This window comes from Stenella coeruleoalba (assembly GCF_951394435.1).
Source record: "Stenella coeruleoalba genome assembly, chromosome: 16".
NCBI classification, from domain to species: Eukaryota; Metazoa; Chordata; class Mammalia; order Artiodactyla; family Delphinidae; genus Stenella; species Stenella coeruleoalba.
In genome coordinates this window covers 24,048,185-24,071,101 of record NC_137162.1, presented here as the reverse complement: position 1 = coordinate 24,071,101, position 22,917 = coordinate 24,048,185, and the positions used below count along the sequence as shown (strand labels likewise).

The 22,917-nt window shown below is 44.6% G+C and overlaps 1 protein-coding gene across 7 annotated transcripts in view; it reads left to right on the top strand.

Moving 5' to 3' along the window:
• SORCS3 (sortilin related VPS10 domain containing receptor 3) overlaps positions 1 to 22,917 on the top strand; it is a 742,043-nt gene that overhangs the window by 281,630 nt on the left and 437,496 nt on the right. For 2 of the 7 annotated variants that reach the window (XM_079900511.1, XM_079900510.1), the window contains exon 3: positions 9,367 to 9,421. The exons of 4 other annotated variants lie outside the window; for them this stretch is intronic. The gene's annotated coding sequence lies outside the window, so the exon portion shown is untranslated. Of the gene's footprint in view, positions 1 to 9,364; positions 9,422 to 9,498; positions 9,596 to 22,917 lie in introns of those variants that run through there. One more of the 7 variants, XM_079900513.1, reaches the window with a different exon arrangement.

Genomic DNA, 22,917 nt, shown 5'->3' with positions numbered 1-22,917 from the left:
TTGTGGTGGCTGTTTGTCTGGGGCTGGGTCACTTCTCTAGAACAGGCTTCCCTTGAGCATCCTGTCGCTAATGACAGGGAGGACGTCTCAGTGCTAGTGAGAATTTAATAAGAGACTGCAAAGATGTCTAGTTTATCTTTCTCATCAGTGCAGTGACCTTACAAGTGGTCATCAGCCTATTCTTGGATACCTGCAGAGACGGGGAGATCACTCCATTCCAAGGCAGCTCACTCTCTTGCAGATTAGCACACGCTCAGCACGCGGGGAGATGGGAGGGGCGCTGAGCTAAGAGCCTGGTGTGAGCCTAGGTTCTCCTCCTGACTCTCTTACCCATAAGCTAGGACCTCAGGCAAGTCTGGTCATCTGTCTGCGTCTGTTTCCTCTGCCTATGAAATGGGGGAACTGGGTTTCAGATGGTGCTCTGAGCAGCTTGGGGTTTCTGGAAGGTTCCTCAGGGGCTTCAAAGAAGGTTGAGGTAGGGGTTAAGTGTTGGCAGGGGCACCAGTCATACTAAAAGAGAATTATTATGATTTTGTGTTTTATGTTTTGGGCTTTGAATACATGACTTTTGTAGATAAACAAGTTTAAAAAACAATAGGAGAAGAGGGTTCAAGGTCCTCTCTAGCTCTAATTTTGTATGATCTTTGAAATCTGTAGCAGTTACCATGAGGTCTATTTAGTAGAATAATGCTACTTTAAATCTATTTTACAGAGAACAATTCTAACGCCTCTTACAAGACAACCTTCCTACTGTCTCCCACCTTTTTAAAGTCCACGAGGGCAGGTTGTGAATATTACATCAGAGGCAGCCCTGGCCAGAATAGTGAATTAAGAGAGGTTTGTTTCGATGTCCTCTTTCCTTACTTTCTTTCCTGTGTTACTCTCTTTTCTACTCCAGGTGCCTCTGTGGTTTCCCATTCTCCCCAGACCATCAGACCCAGCCAGCTCTCACTATGGGGAAATTCTCTGATAACCTTACCCTGGTTATAAAGTGTTAGCTGAGGATGTTTTAATAGCTTCCAAAATACTGGGGACTTTTGAAGCCTGAGAATCTAAACCTGTTCTCAAAAAAAAAATGAATGTCTAATGGTTAAGTCTGGGGTTCTGAGATAAATTGCGTCCCAGGAAGCTGTGGTGTGCGCACAGGCTGCTCCCGGCAGCTTCGGCTTCTTCATCCCTTCCTTTGGCTGTGTTTGCCTTAGAGGTGTATTTCCAATTTTGCCTTGCAGAAGTGTTTCTAAAAGTAACTCTCCCGGAATACTAATCCTAAAGCCTCTGAGAAAAGGGCTCCTCTGCCAAATGCCTTTGGGAGAACGCTGGGTATCATGGTTCCCTCTTAGAGTCTCACAGCGCACCCGGATCTATTTCAGACTCTGAGAAAGCCATCAGGGAGGAGTCCTGGTTTATCTTTGTCGAATCCAGTGTTTCCCAAAGTGTTTGACCAGAGTAGCCTATTTTCCTCTAAGTAATGGCTGTTAACATCCCTCAGAACTGGTGTTCCCCAGCACACACTGGGAGCATTAGTTCTCACTGGGCGTGGTTTTGCTCTCCAGGGGGCTTTTGATAAAATCTGGAGACTTTTGGGGCTGTTAGAACTAGCGGGGAGAGTGCTGCTGGCATCCACTGAATAAATGCCAGGGATGCTCTTACACATCTTAAATTGCACAGGACAGCCACCTGCCATGAAGAATTATCCGGACTCAAATGTCAATAGGGCCGAGGATGAGAAACCATGTTCTAGAGTTAGGCAGGAACCAGGTCTGTTTAAGTGCAGTTCAAAGTCCTGTAAAATCAGGGACTCAGCTGGGCCTTTTATGATGAGGGGTGTTTTCTGGACAATGTGGAAGGACACGCACCAGGTGATATTTCCCTAACACTACCGAATGAATCCAGAGCCCAGCGCTCCTTCGTGCCCAGAGAGAGGCAGCGCTCAGCTCCCTCGAGCCCCCCATCCCACTGTGTGGACAGGGATGAAAGGGGCCTTCTCCCTGCAGAGCTTCTGGGATCAGGGCTGACAGGGCGCATCACCTGTTCTCGTCCTCCCTTCCAGAATCAAGTGGTTTAGCACCGTTATAGGATGAGCCTGTTTTCCCAGCTTGCGGATTGCGCTTTATTTATTTTTTTGCATCCTGCTCCAAACCTCTTCTTTTTCTTGGATCGACAGGGCCTGGCTGCTCCTTCTGGAGATGTTGACTTGGTGGAAAAAAATGTGCTTGCTGTCAAGCAAAGAGCATTCCTGGGACTGAGATTCTTTAAGTCCCAGCTATTTATCTGTTTCCGTAAAGCAGAGCAATGACGCTTGTTAGTCAGCAGAACTCACACCTGCAGCCTCCCCCGCCCCCGCCCCCAGCCCCCCGCCCCGCTCCATCCTGTTCCACATCAGGGCAGAAGAGCCTGCCGCAGTTCGCAGCCTTTCTGATTCTCTAAGTCAGTGAACAGTGAGCTCTTTGGGGCTGTGGATCCTTTTGAGAATCTGATGGAAGCAAAGGAATTTCTTGCAGAAAATTGCACACAGATGCATATACACAATATTGCATGTGATTCGACGTGGTGCATGGTGGTCTGTGTTTGTGAACTCAGAATTCGACATACCTAATTTTCAGGCTACTCCTTGGAGACAGTGGCTGCTCTTGTGGCTCTGCACTGAGCATCCTCATTGGGGCGTACAAGGGAAGGACCACCTCAGTTCCTTGCCTCAAAGAACTGTTGTTCTTGGGGAATCATAATTTAACAGAGTGAGTTAGTAGCTCATGCATTCATTCATTCATTTATTCAGCACAAGTTTATTTTGTTCCCGGGGAGCAAAATATCAACTACCGGGGAGTCAACGATGAAAAACCACTCTTCTTTCTCTCAGCAGTAGAGGATATAGGAAAGGGCACTAAGGTCTAAGGTCCACCTGCTGGGATTGAAGAAGTGTGTAGGGTCCAGCAGGGTCTGCTAGGTGCCTGGCACTTGATCCTGGACTCAAGTTTGACCCGAGAAGCACTTTAAGAAATCACCCAGAACCTTCCAGGGTCCCAAGGCAGCAGAGTCCATTTCGCCTTTTCAGTGCCCTCTGCAGAGCTGAAGCCACTTGGGTGGCTTCCCATAGTTGTTACAGGCAAAGAACGGAGGACCCAGGGCCCCCACCTTGGGGTTTTAGGAATCGGCTCACCTGTTGTGGTCCACAGCTTCCACAGCACCTATCAATTAACTTGGTAGGGGATAAGGCTGTCTCTTCTGATCACATAGCCTTATTGATGGAGCTCACCGATGTGGGAGTCTCTGTAGAGGGAGAACTTTGCAGAATGATGAACACCTTTGCAGTGAATCATGTTTATGCCAATTACATGTTTTCTTCATTGTTTGGGCTCTGTAATGCATGCAGTAAAACAACTAGCCTCCTTCTTTGGCTAGTCGTTCGGCTAGTCTGGCTAGGACACATACTCTAGGCATCCTGGGAGGAAGACGAGCTGGTCTGTTTGTTTGAGCTGGTGAGTACTTTGAGCTCAGCTACAGTCCGGCCTAGCCATCTGACGCTCTTACAGGGTGGGCAGGTGGGATTTCTTTTTCCAGAAACAATCTGTTCCTGCACAAGGTTGTGATGGTCTCGCCTGAAGAGGGACAGTGAAGTCCATAGCAGTTGGATTCAAAAGAAGAAATCACTTTTCCATAATTGGTACCTTTTCATCCTCCTTTTCAAAATGCCCAGCACCGCTACCACAGCTCTGAATCCGCAGCAAACTGCAGGGTAGGGGAAAAGACTACACAGAAATTACAGTTGTAAGCAGGCAGCTCTCTGCGTGTGAGAATGGGGGTTGCAATTACAGATTTATATGGCTCCATTTCCTGCTTTCAGTGTAGCTGTCGACATCTCAAACTGAGAAGCCCATCGCTGCGGCCTGGGCAGCCTCCTCCCAGCTCCTGTGTCAAGAGAGATTTATTATTCTTCCAGATTCTACCCATAGCAACTCCCTCCAGATGGCCCTAGGGAGGGAGGATTTTATTTTATTTCATTTTGCTGAGAACCACAGCTCCGCAGAGACCGTGTTCTGTCTCTCAGGCTAGGTTCCTGAATCTGGGTGAAGAAGGCCGGGAAATTGAATTGGGCGGTAGCTGTGTTGAAAGAAAATGAAAATGGAGCCAAAAGACCATTTATTGCTGCATTGTGGGAACAGAAGACTGGAACAATAACCATAATGTCCGTCAGTTGGGAACTGGTTAATTATGCTCCATCCACAAAATAGAATATTATGCAGCTGTTAAAAGGAGTGAGGAGGATTTACGTACACTGATAAGGACCGATCTCCATGGTATAATTAAAGGAAAAAGCGCAGTGCATTTTATATAGCATGCTTGCATTTGCATAAGAGTGAGAGTGATTTCTAAATAGGTACCTTACGTCTACAGGGCGATTTCTGAGGCGACTCACAAGAAATTTGTAGTAATATTTGCCACTAGGGAAGGACTTGATTGAGAGACAGGGAAGGCAGGAAAGCTGTTTGTAGAAAACCCTTTGGTGCTTCTGGATTTTTCTTTTCCTATATGCTTGTATTACTTTCTCAAAAATCACTTAAGGCTAAAAAAATGATTTTCAAATCTAATAATGTCTAGCAAGGTTTGCTTTCAGAAGGATGAGTGAATTGTGGTTTGAGTGTGACTAACCAAAGCTACCCAGGAATGAAGAGTCTCAAGGAACTCCCATTATTGTGTGGGATTTATCACTTCTAATGATAAGTAAGAACTAGAACCTGTCAGGTGAGGTACGATTTTACCTTCCTTTATGCGGATGCATTGAGTACATTATGGTCCGCATAAATTGCATTTATACCACACTAATTTGTTATGTGCCATTTATTAGAAGCTCAAACATCCCTCCTAATGACATCATTGTTTACACCAGCTGGGCTCACTGCCTCTTCTTTCCTACTATTCTTCCGCAGGGGTGGGGTGGATGGTGTGTTTCTTGGGGGCTCTCAGAATTTCTTTCCTGTGAATCAGGGGTCAGAGAAGTAATATAAATGTTTGGAATGGCCAAGTGGGAGGCAGTAAAAGTGGTGAGGCCTTTGGCAACCAGAATGGCATATGCCCCTTTTGGATCAAATTCAGCTTGAAAAAAATCTGCAGGTCATATCTTGTTCAAGACCTGGGAAATTCTGTAGTCCCTTTCCTAAACCCTTCTCTGATGTCTCAGCTTCCTCTTTCAGGCATACCTGGCCCTACGGATTCAATAGAAGCCTCTCTAGTCAGAAAGCAACCTCCAGAGTTTTGGTGTTGAGTCGATAGAGGAAGGTTGACCAGATAGCCGGGAAGCAACCTGACTCTGCCTGTCTGTGAATTCTGCCCCAAGTTATTGAAAAGGCATCTTGTCTCTTGTATTGGACACCAGATTCCTGGAGGGCGAGGACGTATTCATCTTTTTACTCGGGGCAGAGATGAACACATCTTGCCCTGGGCTGTTCTTCAAAAACCTAGATCATGCAGTATGTTACTGGGTTATAGCGTCACAACTGGGAGGCCCTCTTCCGAGGGCGTATTTCTCTGATAGGAAAAGTGAAAACTAGAACAGAATGGCTGAGAAGACGTAATTAACAAATGAAATCATTCTTAGCACAATAAGTATTCAGAATAAGAACCTGGTAAGCATTAAGGGAATAATGGTTGCCCTTTGAAAGTGTAGCTGTAAGTGGAGGTGAGTACTTCAGATTGTCCTGCTCTGAGCCCTCTGCTGCCGCCTCCATGTAAAGAATATCTGGCTGCGTGACTTTTGGGACGATGTTTCCTCTGTCTTCCTCTGGCTAGTAGGAATCTTGGCTGTCCCAGTGGCCAACTTTGTCAGATAATTCAGGACTTTCTCGCTTATGCTGTCTCTTCTTAACGGTTTGGCATGACTCGGGATTCTGTGCCAACGCTGCGATAACTCTCCTCGGGAACTCACCCGTACAGAAGCTTTTTCCCCAGAATAGGAGTGCGAGAGCCCGTCCAGGTTCCATATAACACTGCTTCTCTCTGCTGCAGAAGACCAGTGTGCAGACTGTATCCGGGAACCATACACAGTACTAATAACCATGCAGCAGTTCCTATACATTACCGAAAACAGTGCCGAAAAGACAATGTACGGTGCATAAAGAAGCCCATTAAGTCCGGGTGGACAAAAAGAAAGGAAGGATATTAACAAACGACTTCTCGGTAGGAGCTTGCAGTGGATGGGGAAGTAGGAAATGGTAACAGAAAATAAGCCTATACTGGAAAGAAGTCCAGAGAAAAGGAAAAGAAAAAAGAACAGAGATCCTTTTCAAGATGGAGGGAGAGAAAAAATCTATGGCCTTGAGTTGTAATCTCCAGGTAGACTGATTACCATTGGAAGATCCACCTTGTTCCCTGGTTGGCCCAGCCCTCCCTACCTCTATAGTCTAATGGTTTACCCATTTAGTGGCTTATACGCCACCTCCTACCTGAAGCCTTCCCTGATGTTCCAGATGAAAACAACTTTCCCTCTTAGGATGTAACTCTGTTTCACTACTTGTCTCTCTCTCAGTGCTGACTTTCTACCTTTTATGGTGGTTATTTGTGTCCATGTTTATAGAACGTCTCTGAAGGCAGAGATTATGACTTGGTGATCAACATTTTAGCAAGTATTTTACTGAATGCTTATTATATACCACTCCCAGTGCTAATGGGGGAACACTTACACAAGCAAAATGCAGTCTTAGCACTCAGGCATTTACCTTTAGGAGAATCAAGTATGGTTCTTTGCACAGTGTATGTGCAAGCTCTATTGAGTGAATGAGACTCAACCCGCTCTGCCCTGTTTTAAGGATGAGGAAATTGAGGTCCTTGACTACTTGACCTTCATAAGATGACATTCCTAGTTTGCATAAAAATGGAAACTCAGGAGACTCTTTTCTTGCTTGATTTTGTAGTCTACAAACAGCATCATTCTCTTGGCCAGTCATCTCATAGATGAATAAGTAGGGCTGGGAGAGCCTGGAGGTAGCCCTAACCTTCCAAAGTTGGGAATACAACTCAGGGTGCACTGAGAGCTAAAGAAAGAACATGCATGAGCCATTCAAAGCAAGGCCAGTAGAATGGTAGGTATGTCTGAAAAAGGCTAAGAAAGGATTTGGTGAACCAAGGAGGAAGCTGGTGGTGGAGTGAGAAGGCTGAGCCTTGGGGCAGGTGGATCCTCTTTAACTGGTCACTCTGCATATGTCTGTAGACTCCTGGAAGCAATGTGGACTCAGAGCCTTGCAAACAAACCTATGTCTATCCAAACGTAGCTTTAATCCTCCAGCCTTCCCTTTTCCTGGTAGCTATGCAGGTGAGTTGGCACTAGAAGATACCTCAGGAAGCCATCTGATTCAGCCCCTTGCCTTTATGCCAGGAGGATATTGTCTCCATTTAACAGGTGACTTAAAAGAGGCTCAGAGGAGTTTAGGGGTCAGAACCATTCAGGAGAGATCCCCGCAGTGGCGAGCCACGGTGTACAGAGTGGCCATTGAGTGGCCATTTTGTCAACGTTCTTTCTGATGAAGGCACCTCGTTCAGTTGAAACTCAGGCTCCTCAGGGACTGACTCTAAAGCCACCCCTTTGGGCTTCAACTTGGAGCATGAGAGTGTTGGTGTCTAAGACCTTGAACTCTGGCTGCTGTGCCTGGGTGACACAGCAAGGCTTAGAGGGGTGCCCGTGCCGCTCTGAGAGGGTCTGGAGCTGAAGCAGCCACAGGCACACAGGCTCCAGAGCATCTCCTGAGTCCCTCTCTTCATTCATAAGCAGATAAGCTCTTCCGTTGATACCTAGTGGATCATCTGGAGTTCTCTGAAACTCTGGGAAAACTGAAGATCTTTCCAAATTGGGAGTCTTTTGGTGGCTGTGGTCACAACAGACGTTTATATTTTCCACACCTCTTTCCATAACAAAGCCAGTAATTAAAATCTTTTGCTGAGACTAGAGTTGTTATATTTCTGTTTGGGAATCAAATCAGAAAGAAGGTGGGGGGAATAGATCGGAGTCATAAGTGTAGAGAGAAGCCTGGACAAGTGTCTACATTTTCTGCAATGAGAAGCTCATGTTTTGGGGGTGGTTCTGGTCTGAGTTAAAAACTCAGGGACCAAGAAAGTCAGAGTTATCCTAAAACATCATGGGCCTATCCTGTTAGGGTTATCTGGGCAATAGAGCTTGGTGGGAAAAAGATGAAGAACATACGATGGGACCTCCAAGCTCACGCTCCTGGGAGTGCCTGTTTATCCAGTGCAGCTTGACGCTACCTGTAGTCTCATCCTCCTGTGGCATGTGGTTGGTTCCTCTTTTTGACTGCATCCCATTCTGTTTTGCTTCACTAGTTAAGCATGTTAATGACTACCGAAGACCATTTGGGCCTTGAAGGCAATGAGTATTTTATTCCCCTTGGATTGCTCATAGCATTTGTGCTGTTCCTGGTAGTTAGAAGAAATGCAGTGGATGTTTAATGCTGTGGTCTTTGCAAAATTTCCTGCTTTGGAAAGTGAACTTCTAAATATTCTTCGTTCCAAGATGGCTACAGTTCTTCTTCACACTTATTACTTCCTTCCAAAGAAGGCTATTCAGAAGCAGCCTTCTTCTTTTTTTTCTTGCGGTACGCGGGCCTCTCCTGCTGTGGCCTCTCCCTTTGCGGAGCACAGGCTCTGGACACGCAGGCTCAGTGGCCATGGCTCACGGGCCCAGCCGCTCCGTGGCACGTGGGATCTTCCCGGACCGGGGCACGGTGTCCCCTGCATCGGCAGGCGGACTCTCAACCACTGCGCCACCAGGGAAGCCCTAGAAGCAGCCTTCTTCATGAAACTTTTAATGACTCTGATTTACATGACCCTACCTTCTCTAAACTCCTACATTTCTGTAGGTTGTGCATTATCATATTTTTTCAATTCTTCTACCTTCAGGTAGATCGTGGGCTCCTTGGATCTTCCCCAATAGCTATGTCCCTACTTTGGGACTGAATGGTTTTTGGATCATTGACTTCCCAAGTTTTATCTCTTAATAAGGAGTTTCATTGTGTCAGCATCATGTTGGGGCAAATGAGGAGAGGAGTCCTGGAACTTGTGCTGGACTATATTTATATATAAAATGTATATACATATGTGTATATATGATGTATTTATAAATATATAGAAATGCATATGTGTATATATGTAACATGTATATATATAAACATATGTATTACATAATATATATGTACATCTACTTACATTTTTCTCATTTTAATCCTCACAACAAACTTGTGATAAACATTGTTATTTTCTCCATTTTTGAGGAAAAAGAGATTCCTATCAGTTTAGAAGTGAGTTACCTTCAATGTCAGATACCATAACCCCATCTCATACGGGTGAATTTTTTTTTACCTACAGTGGCTGAATAGGGAGTTGAACTCTATGTACAATAAACACAGACTCTACAATCAAGGTAATTAAAATAATGAGTCTGCGCTCTCATTCTTGCCCAAGATCACAGAGCCAGTAATCTGTGAACCTGTCATTCAGTCTCAGGTCTGCCTGACTCAAGTGCTTCTGGTCTTTCCTGATTGAAAGGGCACAGTAATGGAGGGCTGTGTTTAGGAATTTGGATTCTACACCACAGGTGACCTTTGAATGCTTGATGAAGAGCTAAGTATGAGCTTTGACAATATATTATATTAGGACATCCTTGTTAGAAGGTTGGGAGGTGGGTGGGAGGCTGTGAGAAGGAAGAGGAATCAGTTAAAGTCCATGGTATTACAGTATTCCAGGTAAAAGATGGTAAGAACCTGGATGGAAATTGTGGGAACACAGAGGATGTGATAACAAGTTATCATTGCAAAGGTAGCGTTAGGATTTAGCAATGATTGAATGAGTTTAGGGAAGAATTAGATCAGTAATATGGCTTTTAGGTTCCTGCTGACACCATTAACTCAGACAGGAATACAGACAGGAACAGGGATTTTCTTTAGCAGAGGGGAGGGAAGGAGGACGTGTATGATTTTGACATATTATGATTGAAGTACCAGTAGTTCAAAAGGTTGGAGTTTTCTAGGAGGCAGTTGGATGTACAGGACTGAAGATCAGGAAGGAGTTCTGGATGGGAGAGGGAATTTTTGGATCCATTGGCAGTTAGGTGGTCATGAAGCTGTAAGAGTGGACTAAATTTCCCAGGAATAGAATGTGGAGAGAGAGGGAGGGTTGAAGGTGGAACTCTGGCAGTGACCAAAATTTAAGGGGTGGAGTGAGGCAGGTCAGTGATGACAAAGCTGAAGAAGATGCCCACAGAGTGTTAGAAATGCAAGGACTGGGCCTTTGTCTCACCTCAGTTTCCAGGCCATAGGAAAGTAATATGCAGCTCCGTCTGAAGACTTCTAAAACCTCCCTATCAGGATCATTCATCCCTGAATTTCTGGAAGTCACGATTCCAGATACTTTGTTCTGTTGTCAGACTTCATACCCATATTTTTGTCAGATTTTGTGTCCAGGTTTTTGGTTTGGGAAACGTTGCACATGTATTTATTGCTCATCAGCTCTCTGGAGTGAAACGTGCGATATTCCCCAGTACGCCAGTTTTCCTGCAAGGGTTGACGGTTGGGACGTTTTCTATCATGAAGCCAAAGGGATAAAAAGCCAAGTGGCTGCTGTAGATGGGAAGATAAATAGTGATAAAGGGAGCTCTGGGGCTCAGAACAGATGCCTGTGGTATGGGGTGGAGAGTCCTTCAGGTGCCCAGAGGAGAAAAAGCTACAGGAATCTAGGGAAAGTTGACCAAAAGAGCCCCCGTCAGAAGGATTTACACAAAAGTTCAAGGAGGGGTGTCAAGGCAGATTGTGTGTGTGTGTGTGTGTGTGTGTGTGTGTGTGTGTGAGAGAGAGAGAGAGAGAGAGAGGGAGGAGAGGAGAGGGGAGGGGAGGGGAGGGGAGGGGAGAGGAGAGGAGGCTGTTGGGGGCTGGTCATTGATTATTATCCAGCATAGTTGAAGAGGAGAAGATTTGGAAAGTTACTTCAGCAGACAATACATACCTACGTATCTTATTCAGGTTTTGCTGTCAGGACAAGGAGACTGCTGTGGTAACAGGGCCTTGCTGGAGTTGCATTCCCTGGCAAGGGCGCTGTCTTTCTGGATGTCATAGCCCAGCACCCACATAAGGCTTAGAGAGGATTAGGACCCTAAGGAAGGCCCTCGATGGACTCAGTGGGGGATATGGAGATGATTGTGACACAGCACAGTGGGCCTGATGTCTGAGAACAGCATTCTCAGGCATATCAGACCTAGTTTCCCCTTTTGTAACAAATATTTTGAAATCCTCACTTTACAGTGCTGAAATGAAAATCAGAGAAAATGTAACCCGCCTACAAACACAATTAAAATCAACATAATGCCCTAACTCTAATATAAAGGAGAAATAATTGGAGTAATTTATAACAAAACAGTGTGTATTTCACTGGATGCTAAGGTGTGACTATGCTGGAAGGTATAATGAAGTCGTCAGATGCTTACTCCTGTATGTAGAATTACCCCGAGTGAGATAGTTACAAAAGCAGACTGACACAGGTGTGTGGTATTGGAAATTCAAACACTGTAAATGGTGCTTCCATTTATTGTGTGATATTTTTTTTAAAATGGTGAATAATTTGATGAAGTTCTTTATAAAACAAAAGGCAATCTTCCTTCAACCTATATGGTAGCTGTATACCTAGAAAATTCAGTCTATTAGTACTGTGCAAAAATATTTTCTGCTTATAGATAAAATGAATTTAGGCTCTAGGCTTGGTTAATGACAAACAGGTTCTTCCCCAAAAGAATGTCTGGTGGTGGTTTTTCTACCCAGGGATGTGAGATGATTTTCCATGGTACAACACAGATTCCTGCCTCTGTCCACTCAATCCGGGATTGCCTTGTCCCACCAAATTTTCAAAATGCCCCCTAAGGGCCAGTAGCTCTCCTGTTGGAACCATTATTTTAGACTTGGTGAGTCAGAAAAGACCAATTCTACTGGGAACTGAATAACTCCAGTTATCCTGTTATCAGTGAGGAGCTGTCCGTGGTGCTGCTTAGTCTTTGGTGCAAACTAATTTGATTACTATGGATTTGACTAATTCCAAGTCCTAGCTGCACTGTGACCCCTCTTTGATCATGGCTTCCTGATTCAAGACTCTAGTTATCAACTTTGGTTTTATCTGTAATGAGAATTACGTGCCCAGTAGTCAGGCCAACAGCCAGACCTGGCCCTGCTTTGGACTGGGAACCATCCTGAGCAGTGGTGTGTTTTTGTTTTGTTTTGTTTTTGCGGTACGCGGGCCTCTCACTGTTGTGGCCTCTCCCGTTGCGGAGCACAGGCTCCGGATGCGCAGGCTCAGCGGCCATGGCTCACGGGCCCAGCCGCTCCGCCGCACGTGGGATCCTCCCGGACCGGGGCACGAACCCGTGTCCCCTGCATCGGCAGGCGGACTCCCAACCACTGCGCCACCAGGGAAGCCCAGTGGTGTGGTTTCGGCTGAACCTTCTTTGTGGGATCAGAAGGAGGACCAGATCTTCACTTCTAAGATGGTTCATTGAAAAGTCCTTGAAGAGGGATTCCATTAGTTGTCTGCCTTTTACCAGGGTGCAACACAGTTCTTTTCTCAGATTTGGATTTAGTAGGGCCTGCGGTTTCCATAGTTTGTTGTGTATTCCTGAAAAGCCTGACAGTGCTATGCTTTCTGTAGCCAGAGCTCTTAACAGTATTTCCCAAAGTGTGAGACCTGTAAGAGTTCATCTAGTACATGGATGTGGCAGTAAGTAACATTGGTTCATTTGGTGAGATAATTAATCCTTTCTCAGTCTGCTTTTAATCCCTTTAGGATATCAAGAAGAAAATCTCAGTTTGGGGCTAGTGTGTCTTTGACACCTTTCTAACACTTGATAATCTCCTATTTTGACAAAGAAAGGGCAGGCCTCAGGCTCAGAGCCCACAGCAGGGGACTGTATTGACTAGACTTTAATGGCCATGTTTTCTCTGCTTTGTAATTATTTTCATGATTACTCTGCATTTATAGCAGGTGATACTGATTTTCCATTTTGGTAGTAATACCAAGTTTTATTTCAAAGTCAATTAATTTTAGTAAAAAGAAGAGCCAGTCTAAAGAAATACATTTAGCACAGGTGTTACACAGATGTAGCTTGCAAAGAAAGTGGTACCCGTAGAATTGAAGTTTAGGAAATATCGCCATTTTGTATCATTCAAGGGGCAGGTGCCTGGGTGTAAAACAAATTCAGGGGCAGAGGCAGGCCATCCTCTCAGGGTATTGGCTGGTTGTCAGTTCATTAAATTATTGGTTTGTCGCGCAGATCCACTCCAGAATGTTTACTATTCTTGTTGCCGTCTTTGTCGCTGGATAAGGAAGCAGCATGTTAATGCCTCATATAATCGGTGATGGATGGCCCCAGCCTGTCAGTCTCTGACACTTTGAGTGTTCGGTAATTTCATTATCTGCCCATTTCTCTACTCTTTGCAGCCTAGCGCTTATGACAAGGTGGCATCCATCCCTCATGACATGGGATGGGCTGAGATTCCCAAGAATCATTCTGCTTTTAGAAGAGGTAAAATTCCTTGAAAGGAGGCATTTCCCATTTTCTCTCTCCCCAGTCTAGAACGAAGCAAGGAGCTGGGCCAAGAATATTTGCTGCTGCAAAAAATAGAAAGAGAAGAATAAATAGCCTAGGGAAGAGGTCTATAAAATGAAACCTTTAGTGACTAATGACAATGATTGAGGTCAATGTTTTCTAACTCAAAATGGAGTTAAAAGTGCTTCCCCCCCCCCTTTTTTTTAAACAATGAATATTGGTGTAGATTGGATGCCCACCAGATAAATAAGATCAAAGGAGCCACATCTGTCATTGGTTTGATGGAACCGAGTGGTTTGCTAAGCCAACCTTGGCCAGTTTTGCTGCTCCGAAAAAGCTCTGAATCAAGCCTTATTTTTTGAAAAGATAGAGAGTCTGTAAATATGTCGCATATCTGCATTATTGGCTGTGATCATTTGACGAATTCCCACGCGCCACGTGCATTTATTTCACCTCGTCTTTATACCAAACCGTAGCCTCAGAGAGGTGAAGCTTCAGAGAGGTTAAAGTTAATTGCCCAGAGTCACACAGCAAGCAAGGTGGGACAAGGATTTGAATTTCATATCTCCAGCTAATGTCTCTGCCTCCAAGGACCATGCATTTTGGACTTAGTTGCCTTTTTCTAGCCTGGGTGGAGCTATGCCCCTCCCCACTTTTAATTGTAAAACTCTCCCAAAAGATAAGAATCACCTTGGGAGATTGCAAAAAAGAAATCATCTGGGGTGTTTTTAAGAAAGAAAACCAAAAAACCCACATACACAGGTAGGTTCCTGGGCCTCAACTCAGATCTGTTGAATCAGCATTTCTGAGGGCCAGGCCTTATCAGCTCTCTACCAAGCTCAGCTGGTGCTTATACTCATCAGGAAAGTTTGGGGAACAGCACGTAATCTCATGGGGCAATCCCACGGGTGATATTCAAAATAGTTAATAACCAGGGAAGGACTGGCCTCTGCCCAATCAGAAAGGACCCTCGCTGTGGCTGAAGTGGGATCTTAGAGGTCCTCTCACGCCAAACCTTAGTTACTTAGGTATAGGATGTGAGAAAAGCTGGAAGGTCTAAGCAGCATGTCTGGATGGTGGGACAAATGGGGAGCTTGGAGCAATAGCTTTTTAACTAAGGGACCTGAAAGTATGTAAGTATTTTAACTGGTGTGGCTATACCAGTTGAGTATCAGCCCTGGTAACCTTCATACAAGAAACTGCAAGCAGATGGTAAGGGTTTCTTTTTCTATAAATTCCATGTTTCTCAAAACCTTGAGCCATCTGCATGTGAATCACAGGGAAGCTCTTTTTAAAAATGCAACTTTGATACCACTACACACCTATGAGAATGACGGAAATCCAAAACACTGACAAGATCAAATGTTGGCAAGGATGTGGAGCAACTGGAACTCTCACTCATTGCTGGTGGGGATGCAAAGTGGTAAAGCCACTTCGGAAAACAGTTTCTTACAAAACTAAACGTACTCTCACCCTACAATCCAGCAATCATGCTTCTTGGTATTCAACCAAATGAGTTCAAAACATATGTCCACACAGAACCCTGCATATGGATGTTTATAGCAGCTTTGTTCGTAATTGCCAAAACTTGGAAGCAACCAAGATGTCCTTTAGGAGGTAAATGGAGAAACAAACTGTGGTACATCCATACAATGGAATATTATTTGGCATTAAGAGGAAATGAACTACCAAGCTATGAAAAGACATAGAGGAAACTAAAATGCATATTACTAAGTGAGAATAACCAGTCTGAAAAGACTACATACTGTATGATTCCAACTATATGGCGGTTTGGAAAAGGCAAAACTAGAGATAATAAAAAGATCAGTAGTTGCCCGGAGTTAAGGAGGAGGGAAGAACAAAAGATTTTTAGGGCAGTGAAAGAATTCTGTATGACACTACAATGGTGGATGCAGGTCATTACACATTTGTCTAAACCTAATGAATGTACAAAACCAAGAGGGACCGTCAACTATGGTCTTTGGGGTTAGACCGAGTTACTCACTGAAAGAACCGGAGCATATAAATTTCCTCCCTCAGTCCTGGTTCCCCTCATGGCTAGGCTAATCATCCCCTTATGCCTCTAGTTTCAAAAAGCACCTTTTCTGGGAAGCATTCCCTGGTTCAGCTGGCCACGACTGATTTCTCCTTCCCCTAATTTTAGAACTTAGTGACTATTTTATTGCCTCTCCCCCCGCCCCACCCCGTTCGTGTCTTTTTCACTTCCTTTAGCATATCAAGGCAGCTTTAATGTAGTGGTGAGGGGCACAGCCAGATGTCCTGGGTTCATATTCCATTTTGGCCACTTGTTGGTGTCACCTTGGCAAGTCACTTAACCTGTCTTCCCAGACTTCCTCATCTGTGACCATGGGGGAATGAAGAGGGCCTGTCTCATACGAAGCTTCAGTTAGAGGCACAGCAAGTTGTGTTATTCTTTTTCCACTTTCCCTACTCCCGTGGAGGGAGACAGTGTAGGGCAGTGGACAAGCTTTGCAACCTGACAGATCTTTGATTTTGACCTTGGAAAAAGTAACCTCTTCAAACCGTAATTTCCTCATTTGTAAAATGAAAGTAAAAATATCTACCTTTTAATGTAATTCTGAGGGTGAAAATTATCACCCCCGACTCTGTCGGCATGAATCTCCCTTTTGTGCTGTCGCGCCCGCTGCCGTAAACACGAGTGTGTGAATGAATGAATGATGCATTGTCTCGCAGCACAGAGGGAATCTTTGAGGGTAAGATACAAATCTGTTGTGAACCTAATTTTTACATCTTAGAACTTCCATCTGGTCATGTCTATTTCGAAGCAGAGCCTGAAAGGAGGAACTAAAGCATTGAGGGATTCAGTTAGTTCTAATACCAAAATTGTACATGAATTTACAGATATGTAGACGCTTACAGAGTCCTTGTGGTACGTGGCAAGGGTGAGCTTCAGATCCCCTTAAAAAATTCAGAAGTTTTACCACTTCTGAAGGTCTTAAGTTTAAACACTGTTAAGAATAGAACTTACAGTGATTTTGAAAGATCCTGGCGCCTTTGATGCTAAAATGGGAATGGTGTTCTCTGAGATCTGCTTCCCATTGCCAGCTCACTAAGCAATTGCTCACATTCTCTCTGTCACTTTATTATATTTAAAGACATTTTAAATATTTGGGTGAATCATTCTTCTTGGTAATTAGATGTAGTGATTACTCTTATATTCCAAGGTGTTACCTTTCTTTTATACACCGCAACATCATCATTTTCAGTAATAACCTAGTATTTAAAAATGGTTTCACAAAGATTCTGGATCCCTGAAGCCAAGAGATGGTGAGCCTGTCAGGTGATGGGGACGGAGGACCTAAAATCTCCTTATTCTGCCTCTATTTTAAAATTGAATCATCCAAGATGAGAAAATAGAAAAGAGGAGAAACTGAAAAACAGCCTCAACAGAGAGAAAACTTTACAGGGTTTCTGAACATCTGGTAATAGTTCTTTGAATTGAGCTAGCAGTTTGCAGGCTGAGCTGATAGATCTCCTTGGGATTTAAAGAACTAGATACTAGGCTGTGGTTTCCCCCAGGAAGCAGTGGCTCATCCTGGGAATAGCCCGGAAGAAGCAGTGCCAGGAAGAAGCAAGCAGGACTGTGAAATCCTAGTTCCAGCTCTGAGGCCCTGAGCAAAAGCAAAGAGAGGAAAGGAACTCTGTGCTGTCATAGTCTGGTCTAAGGATCCTGTTGGGATCTACTGAGCATCTACAGAATCCTTTTCCCTGAAAAATGGAGCATAAACAGAATCTCCTACCATTGAAAGCTGCTGACAACTTCTGAAGGTCAAAGAGGTCACCATCCTGGTGTTAGGGCTGGGAGTCCTGTGCTCAGAGAAGATCTTGGAGGGGCTTAGGAGGCACCAAGCTGAATTTTTCCCACTCTTTCTCTTTCCCTCCTGCAGATCTGGTTAGTTAGGTTATAGGCATCTGTTACCATGATATCCAGAGTGCTGAGGCTCAAACAAGAGATTGCTCTCTCCCATGTCCAGGTGTTGGTTGTTGGTCCACGGAGGGAAGGTGACTCTGCTCCACAAGATCATCTAGGGACCCAGGATCCTTCCATCTTGTTGCTCTACTGGCCTCTCAGTTTGTCTTTTCCACGTGGTTGAAGCTAGTTACTGTCATGTCCATATGGTGGTGAGGAAGAGAACAGTCAATTTCTTTTTAAGGAAGTGACTCAGAAATCGCACACATCACTTCCACTCTCGTTCCCTTGGCAAATAAATAAATAAATAAATAAATAAAAATCTTAGTCTCATGATCACCTCTAGCTGCAAGGCAAGCAGGGCAATGAAGTTTCTAGCAGGATAAAGGCTAAAATGTGGCAGGAGGGGTTCCAGTTCTAAAAGGAAGAAAGGGGAACGCGTTGGCAGTCTTAGTTACAGATCTCATTCCTTATTCAGGCGATGGCCTTCTAATTCTGCTGTCACATCCCTTAGGGGGCCTCAGGTTGCTCTCAGAAGCTACATAAAGGGGAACAGAGAAGCTGTGGGGTTGAACATTCAGGCTGCAAACCTCTCCTCAACTACTTCACCTTGATTTTCCTTGTTTTACACAAGTAAAATGCATGTGGATTTTCACATCAATTTCTTTTAAAGAAAGATTTCCTGGGCTAAATTATCTTTGAAAACCTCTGCAGTAAGCACTTTTTATAATCCTCTGCATTACCCATTACCGGCACTGTTCTCCCTCTACCTTAACACCTCTCTCCCTTCCTGGGTGTCTCTGGGTTGCTGTTTGTAAGGAATGCATTTACGTGCCTGTGTGAGTCCCCAGGCTCATTTACTCACTCCAGCTCTTACTGCAGGTGAGCGACCTCATTTTTGCTTCTGGATTTCTTGAAAGGCAGTATTTTTTTCCCGATCCTCTTCTCCTCCAGCTCCACTTTGGAGAGTCCTCTGTCTCCTCCAGGGCTCAAGGTCTCCCTCCTTGACTAAATTTACTGCTGTCACAGAGATCTTCTCTCACTCCCAGCTAAAGCCTGTTTTAAACTCTACAGAAAGAACCATTATGTCATTGTTTACCATCCAACGCTATGACCCAAATCAATGCCAAGCAGCTGCTTTGGGATGTCAGTTCCCAAGGTGGTGGGTATACATCACCCATTTACCTCCAGTTATCTGGTTACCTTGTTAGGGTAAAGGGTTCTGCTATTTTAGTAATGATACCTGGAAATTGCTTAGTGCTTTACAGTTTCCACGGCTTACCCCCTGCCCCCACATGGAGCATCTCATTTGATTCTAAAAAGCACCTGGAAGGTAGGAATTTTCATCATTCTCAGTTTAAAGATGAGGATACAGGTGATGAAAGGTCAAGGGACCTAGCGCAAGACCACACAACTGCCAAGTGGCAGAATCAGGATTTGAACTCAGTTCTTTCAGAATCACCCTTCATGTACATAAACTCTTGGTAATATGGACTGTAGAGAGGATGAAACATGCTGTTGAAAGTTTCTTTCATGATCCTTGCTTCATAAGAAAGGCTCAAAGTAAATGTTAGTTTTCCTTCCTCCAGTTTCATACCTGATACTTTTGTAAGGTCACCTCACTTACGTCATTTTGTACACTCTTATAGCTCCGGAAGTGGGCAGGGTGGGCATGCTTATGTGCATTATACAGATGTCGATACAGAGGTGAAAAGAGAGGAAGTGACTCTACTGTTGTCACATAATTAACAACATAATCTGCAGCTTAGTGTACTCCCTTTCCATGAGCTGCATCACGGAAAGTGGGATAGTAATGCATTTATTTTTAAAGTTGATATTCAATCTTCAGATGTTAACAAAGTCCTGGTAGAGATAGGATAAGATTTGAACAACTGTTATCACTTCCTGAAGCCAGAATAGCAGCCAACTCATATGAACTGGGCAAACTTACTTGGTTTTTATGAGAAATGGACTGACTGGTAGGTGTGAGCTTCTCGTGTCCCTTAGGAAAGGCCTGGCTCTAGACACTCTGAAGTTTCATTCATTCATTTGTGCACTGATTTATTCATACATTCAGATAAGCAGTGTTTAGGTAAGTAGACAAAGAGGGGGAGACAAATGCTGAGTGTCACCCTTAGCTGGTTCTCAGGTGCTGCGTGGAACTGATCCAGTTTTCCGATAAGCCCACCCAATGAGTACCTCCTCTATGTGAGTCACCAGGGGGCTACAAACCTCGGTCCCTGCACTTCAGTTTCTTACCCTTGATTACAAGGAAAAAGACATGTACACACAGACCTAATACAACCAGAATGTGACTTGATCATAGAAGAGATAGAAATAAAATGGTCCTGAGAGTACAGAGGACGATGAGAGTAATTCCAATGAGAAGATCTGGGGAAAGCTTCGTGGAAGAGGAGCCATATCAAGAAGGAACATGAGGGGCTCCCCTGGTGGCGCAGTGGTTGAGAGTCCACCTGCCAATGCAGAAGACACGGGTTCAAGCCCTGGTCCGGGAAGATCCCACATGCCGTGGAGCAGCTAAGCCCGTGCGCCACAACTACTAAGCCTGCGCTCTAGAGCCCGCGAGCCACAACTACTGAGCCCGTGTGCCACAACTGCTGAAGCCCGTGTGCCTAGAGCCCGTGCTCTGCAACAAGAGAAGCCACTGCAATGAGAAACCCGCAGACCGCAGCGAAGCCCCTGCTCGCCGCAACTAGAGAAAGCCTGCGTGCAGCAACGAAGACCCAAAGCAGCCACAAATTAAAAAAAAAAAAAGGAACACGAGCAAAGGCTACGAAGGGGAACATGCAAGGGATAATCAGAAAATCTCAATGTTCCACGTTGTTTCAAAGTATTGGGTTGGCCAAAAAGTTCGTTCGGGTTTTTCCATACTATCTTATGAGAGAGAACCCGAATGAACTTTCTGACCAACCCAATAGTTTTGGCTAGGAGACATTAATACAGAAGGCGAGTTGTGGTCCATTTCAGGAATTTTGACGTGGGGCTAACGAGTCACCCTAGGGAGGTAAGACTTCTCTTGGAGGCAAGAGGGAGTAGGGGTGATAGGAGCTGAGCAGGCTCTAAGGCAGAGACCAGTCACAATCACCTCCTTCCGTAGGGTGGAATTGGGGGCAGGGAGTGACAAGGATGGACCTGATACAATGAATGAGCACAGCGCCCCTTCTTCCATCCCCTTCCCTGTTTGCTGGTGCTCCATTCCCATCACTCTCCAACCTTCTCATGGCCTTCATTCTTCGCTCTGCAGCCCAGGGTCCCCCTCTTCACACCCTCTACAGCCTTTTGCACAGACTTCTTTCTCTTCCTCATGGTCCTTCTTCCTTCTCACCATTTATTCTTTTCTTCCTTTTTTCTCTTCTCTCTTTTTCATGAGTAAATTTCAGACCTTTTTAAAAAACCTCTATCTCAGATACCCTGCTTGTCTTGCTACAGATGACCTCAGCCTGTATTATAAAGGGCATGGAATGGGAGCGGTGGTTGGGAAAGATATTGTGAACATTTTTGCCACTTTTTTTTTTTTTTTTTTTGCGGTACGTGGGCCTCTCACTGTCGTGGCCTCTCCCGTTGTGGAGCACAGGCTCCAGACGCGCAGGCTCAGCGGCCATGGCTCACAGGCCCACCTGCTCCGCGGCATGTGGAATCTTCCCGGACCGGGGCACGAACCCGTGTCCCCTGCATCGGCAGGCGGACTCTCAACCACTGCGCCACCAGGGAAACCCCATTTTTGCCACTTTTAAACTTCCTGTAAAGTAGGTCGAGTTATCCTCAGCTTCCGGATGAGGGAACTGAGGCACAGAGAGGCCAAGTATCCTTCCTAAGCTAGTCATTAGCAGCGTCAGGAATCTAAACAAGGTATTTATGACTTAGTCTCATACTAGGTCTTTCTACCATTTTAGACTGTTTCCTCTGAGTTAATTTTCTATGTGCCCAGAGAGTAAGTCTAGGCATAGAGGGGTGGGAAGCTTAGTTACAAGCAGAACGGTAGGATTATGAATAGTAGACTCAAGTAATAGCTGCATGATGCCTCTAAATGTGGCTAATGGTGCTGCAAGCTCTAGAGCCCTCTTCAGTGGCGGTGAAACTGGAGGGATCTTGCTGGTGGCATTGTAAATCAGAGCAGCTATTTTGGAGAGCAGTATGGTAGGACGTACCCAGAGCTACAACATTGTTCATGGCTTTCGACTAAGCAATAATACCACACCTTGGAATTTATCCTAAGGACTTGTTGGAAAATGAAAAGATGCTAAACGCATAAAAAAATCACATTTTAAACAAAGGAAGCGTAATAAGGTATGTTCCCTGATAACAATAAGGATCATTATAAAGATTTTAGGGCAAAGTGGGAATAGATTTATGATAGGTTAGGCGTAAATGAAAAAGCAGCTCACATGTTATATGTACTTGATCACAAGTCTCTACAAAGGTGTACATTTCATCCAATCAGTAAAGAACATAAGAATAGAAATAGTAAGAGGCTAGTGTGCTTATGGCTGACTTTTTTTCTTCCCCAAATTGTCTTTGGTGTGCTGTGGTTTTCACAATGAAAGCATATGGAAGAGAACTAAGGGATTAAGATTTGCTCGGAGCTGTTGAGACCAGCTTAGGTTTCCCTTTCCACGTTGGATGTTGACAAACTCTAGAAAACGCCCTATACCTTGGGGGCTTTTAGGGCAGGTTCCACAGAGCCTATATCCCACACCTTTTATTCTTCTTTTATTCTGAACGCCTCTGGGAAAATCTCCTGTGATGTGCATTCGCAGGCAGCATTTTCAGACACTCTGGACTGTTGCTTTTAAGAAACTACCTCCCGCTAATAATCTTTTCACTAAATTTCCTGGACAAAGTGTATGTGTGTGTGTGTGTGTGTGTGTGAGCGAGAGAGAGAGAGAGAGAGATGTGTGTGTGTGTATGTGTGTTGTGTGTCACTCTGTTTTGTGTTTGGAGACTTCAACCTACCACTGTTTATTCTTTCAGTCTCAGCTGAGGGATAATGTAGAACAGATTCTTTGGGGGGGTTTCTTGGTCCATGGAGAGGCTCTAGGGAATCCATGAATGCCTTACTACTGAGTAGAAAATTTTATGTGAAATACATGTTTCTGTGGAGAAAGTATCTGTCATTTAATAGTTTTCTCTAAGAGCTCTTTGAGCCTTTAAATTTAAGAGAACGGAACTGGAGTCATCATGGCAAGGACACAAAGAGCTGCCTAGTCTGGACAAGGAAGGAGATGGAAGTTTAAGAATCACATATCTGGAGCATCTCTGGTTGCTGGTGGTGCGGAAGCGGCATCTGTCCTCCATGTGCTTTCTCCAACTCTTCTCTCATTTTCTTCTTAAACTGGAGGTTGATTTTTATAGCTGAACTTTC